This window comes from Varroa jacobsoni, unplaced genomic scaffold, assembly GCF_002532875.2.
Source record: "Varroa jacobsoni isolate VJ856 unplaced genomic scaffold, vjacob_1.0 scaffold_1364, whole genome shotgun sequence".
NCBI lineage: Eukaryota > Metazoa > Arthropoda > Arachnida > Mesostigmata > Varroidae > Varroa > Varroa jacobsoni.
The window spans coordinates 290132-294684 of NW_019214266.1; the positions used below are offsets into that span (position 1 = coordinate 290132).

Here is a 4553-nt window from a genome sequence, read left to right on the forward strand (position 1 = left end):
TCCAAATTTTCTACTACTTTCGAGCTCTTTCCCCCGGAGTGCTCGCACACTACCCGAAACCCCTAGCCAAACTGCTGCTGGTTGGCGTCGTCTCCACCAGCTACTGCTGCCGCCATCGCTTTTCCATTTATTTCTCGTCGAAACCGCCGCCTCGGCCCGTCGCCGAGTCGGTAGCTCTTTAGTCTCGCCCGTCTGTCTGCTTGCCAGCCGCTGCTGTTAGTCCCTCGACAGATCAGGTTCTCCTTTCGACTCGGTTGTCGCGTCCTTGGCTCATTCTGAGGGAACTCCCTTGCGTCCGCTTGCGTCGCGACAGTGGGCCAGTCGCTAGTCTGCCTTGTTTGCTGGCCAATTTGCATATGAAATGCTCTAAAACGCTACGCAAACGCATGCGCTATAGCGCTGTGCCCAACCGAGCTAAGGCGACATTGCGCGAGGCAGGCAAGCATTGTGGTAGATGGCGACTATATCCAGACGTGTATTCACGTAGCTAAGCTATCAGCTGTATGCATGTGTATGGTGTATTCGTCCGCCGGCTTGTGTCTGTCGCGAAACGTCAGCCGAGCATGAACATATCAGCATAGGAACGGTTAGTACCCTCCCCTCTCCTTTTTTTTTCAGCACCAGGCCACTCGGGGAAAAGACTAGCAAGGGCGCTCAGATTGGCTGAAAGTTGTTCCAACTTTAATAACAATATCCTCCTTCCCTATGAGCTGTGGAGTTATATGTATGCGGATGTGTATGTATATTATTATTAAATATAAGCGGTATCTTTAAGGAAACAACGGGGGATCGAGGACGAGTGCTCTAGCAACCCTCACAACCAGTAGGTAGAAGGGCTGGTAGATGAAGGAGACCGCTAGCTCTTAAAGTGGGTAGCGCCAGGACTTATTATAATCGCCCTTCACTCAGTGTGATAAGTTCTAAGCGGAACGGCTGAGGCAGCGTAAACCCCTAACTGTAGACGTTTTATCCAGCGGTTAGTGGTCATGTGCGGCGTATAGAGGCGTTTACGGAAGGAACAGCGGCAACGAAAGCGATCTGCGAGATTGAGGTACGTTGTGGAGCTGTAATGCGTTCGTCGCGGCGACTTCGGATGCGATAGAAGCAGAGGCGATAGCTAAAAGGAAAAGCTCGCGAAGATGATATTTACGAGCAGCAAACAATCATACTAAATGACCTTTCATGTTAAGGCGCCGGAGAAAAAGGCCAGAGAAAAAGGCTGAGAAAAAAGAAAGGAACGAGGGGAAAAGAAACTATACAGACTTCGTTAAACAGCAGCCAGTAAACACGGACTATTTGACCTGGTCGAAGTTGGCTTTCGAGTGTGTCCATTAGAAACTAACACAAATCTCAGGTGCTCTTTTTTTCTCCTGTGAAATGCGCTAGGCAAAATTGACTAACTTCAACTTTGTCAAACGTAACTTAATTTTCCACATTCGATTTTTTGAGCAAATAATAGAGACGGCCTTTATCTTTCAAATTATCCTACCAATATATTGGCTATAACACGGTCCACAAACTTGACGATCGGAAAATGTATTCGTCGGCCTTGTATAGATTCATATGTTTACTAATTAACGAAGAAAATCACCAATTAACGAGAATTTTTATTATTAAATGATCCAAGACATTTTTGAACGCGGGTAGTTGGTGTACATCAAGGATTTGCTCACCTCATCGAAACTTAAAACCTGCGGCTTGAACTACAGGGGGGAGATGTGCTATACTCATAGGCAAATCCCACAGAAAATTTTCCACTTGTGTTATGGGAAAAATAAGCAAGCATATAACAAGTTCGCCTGTGATAAGTTTTTTCATAATGTATTTACGTTGATGCCTCAATTAGAACTACCGTAATATTATCCCTAACATGAAGTTCGTTTAGGAAGATTATCTAATCGGGAGTATTTTGGAAGAGCGATAAAAATAAATATTGAGCACGCGATCAAGTGGAAACACGAGTTTCCACTATTCCAATATCGTTCTTTTTTTTTTTTGGTGAAGTATATTTATATTTATATAAGTAACTTATATTTGGTATATAAGTTTCCAGATCCAAGAAAATCAACCATTACTAATCAAAGCTATTAATAAAAAAATATAATAAAATTAAGTAATTAAATACCGTATAATTTTCAAACTTCTTAGTGTTAAGTAAAGAAAAAAGGTTCGCTTTGTCAGCTGGTATCTCTTTAAGACATGGCCTTAATACATGCCATCAGATACTGCTAGATCCTAGTAGCACAGACGCTACTACCCATGATGCTCTACGCCTATGGGAGACCACACAGCCGATCAAAACCAAATGATTCAGTGCATCGTAATCTATGCGGAACATCGTTCGCCGCATTTCCTATGTCAGAAGAAGCGAACCAACGTAAACCCTGCTATGTTATGAAGCTATCTTACGTTATTTTGCCTCAATATGCCGGCTTTCGCCATTACCATACATAAAGGAGCAAATCAAATGGCATGTGCCTTACACACAATCCTTATATATCGACTTCCTTAGACATCCCCCTCCCTGTGTCCTATACGAGCGCTCTCAACAGTAATAATTGGGCTATACTGGCCCGCGTCGCTGGTAGAAACTAGACCTCGAGTAGACCTCGGTCAGACAACATAACGGCAAACATTCATAAACAGCTTTTGTACCCGCACTACGAAATCCAGGAGATTGGCTGACTACCCTGGTCTTACGACGAGGCCACTGTACGTATACCGCAGAGACTTATACAGCAATAGCACTGTTCCCCTTTGAATAGCGAGAAGCGAAAGTACAAAGGCCTGCGGTGCCGGCCTACAGATAGCATTTGATCAGAGACTCCATATAAGCCACCCCATAACATCTATCTATTCCCTTTTATTTTGTTGTTCCGTGTCTATCGTTTTAGCCGCAGCGAAATGCTATGAAACTGGCTTCTGAAGCGCCATGTCTGCATCTCGTGCGTGCAAAACGCGCCGCCTACCAAGGCCGGAGTGTATTTTTGAGGCATGAAGCGGCACTTTCGAATGCGAATGTCGCCACCTGCGATGTGATGATACTACATTCAGGTCAGTTAACCCCGAAAAGGCTTTGTTTCTCTTTCTAAGTTGATAGCCTGTTGAACTCACCCCCGATGAAAAAACGTATTGGAATCTTTATTAATAGAACGAACGATAGCTATCTTCCTGTTCTTTGCCAGTATTTGTTCCATTACCATGCGTTTTTCCTTCTGAACTGAAGCACAGAGTATTTAACTGCGACTGCTAGTTTTAGGCCGCGTGAGGCGCTGTTTTGGCGCCAGCCGAAGGATCTGAGTCCGGTCACCCTCACCCTCGTAATTGTTGCAAGGATAGCTACAGTCACAGGGTGTTTTGAAGAGTTCGCGCTCCTCGATTCGCTTTATTTCAGGCGGATGTAGACGTAATTGCGTGGACGAGGTTACACCAGAAGGACAGCAGTTGGAGCAAAACTGAAAGCCAGCTAGCTGACCATCTGGCAGGAGGTGTACAAAGTTAGTGTCTGGAAAGACCCAGCTTGGAAGCAGCACTCATGGTAAAAAGAGAAATCCTAGGAATCCTAGGAAAGCGTCTAAATTCTTCAGCCTAGAAGGACAGTACTAAAGGCTTTCATGGGAAGGCAACTGAAAAGAGAACATTATCTCCAGCAATAGACGGGAACTAAGCAACGAGTAGCATGTACTAGTAAGATTTGAACGGAAAAGCACAGCACAACAGCCTCTCTTAAATTCAATTCTTTTGTTCTTTCCTTTGGTCTGTAGAGGTGTTTTCTTGGTGCTCTGCCTTGCTCCGACTCAGCTTTCACGCAGTAGCACCAGTTTCTACCTGATTGCTCGCCAACGTTCGGCGTTAGTGTGCCTATTCTATCACTATGGGCAGTTACTGCATCGCCACCACTTGTACTTACTATAGTCACAAGGATTGCAGCACAATGGCGTGAGGATACAAAGAAAGGTGACAAAGAATGAAAAGGAAGAAGCTCAAACGGCAAGAAAAAAGCCATTAGTAAGCGGTGCAAGACACCTCTATATGAATGACGAGCTCAATGGGTTCGGCCAACAGCTAAGTACTTAACGTAGTAGCAGGAAAAAGAATACGGAAACGAACAGAAAACAGATTATTGGAGATGAGCAAGCTGTCGGAAGTAAGGTCTTCTCATACTAACAGGGAACACGGCAACACAGATCAAAAGTGCGGGTAGCAATAGTAGCTGCGCAACTGAGCGTGGAAAAAATACCTAGTAAAAAAAACAATTAAATAGTACAGTAGTGTTTTTTTATTTTACATGTTTCATATTCAATAATATGTATATATATATATATATGTATATATAACTATGGTCACTTATACATATGGCCCCTGAGTTGTAATATTCATGGGCTTAGAAAACTTAAAAGAATTAAGAAATTTACGGCAGATTTGCTCAAACTGTAATAGCATCAGTCTACCAAACTCCCGAGCGAAGGTATCCGCATTGTACTCTCTCCGCATCTATTACCGAAAAGCCCCTCTTGGACTGCCTGGAAAGGTTCTTGGAAGCGCTCGTCCGT

The 4553-nt window shown here is 43.9% G+C and overlaps 1 long non-coding RNA gene across 1 annotated transcript; it reads left to right on the forward strand.

Annotated features, from left to right (window-relative positions):
• The first annotated feature begins 434 nt into the window (after positions 1-434).
• On the forward strand, positions 435-4184 carry LOC147752278 (uncharacterized). The gene is made up of 3 exons (XR_015314515.1): positions 435-586; positions 2895-3054; positions 3395-4184. It is a non-coding gene; the product is annotated as an uncharacterized LOC147752278 (long non-coding RNA).
• Positions 4185-4553: the final 369 nt, after the last annotated feature.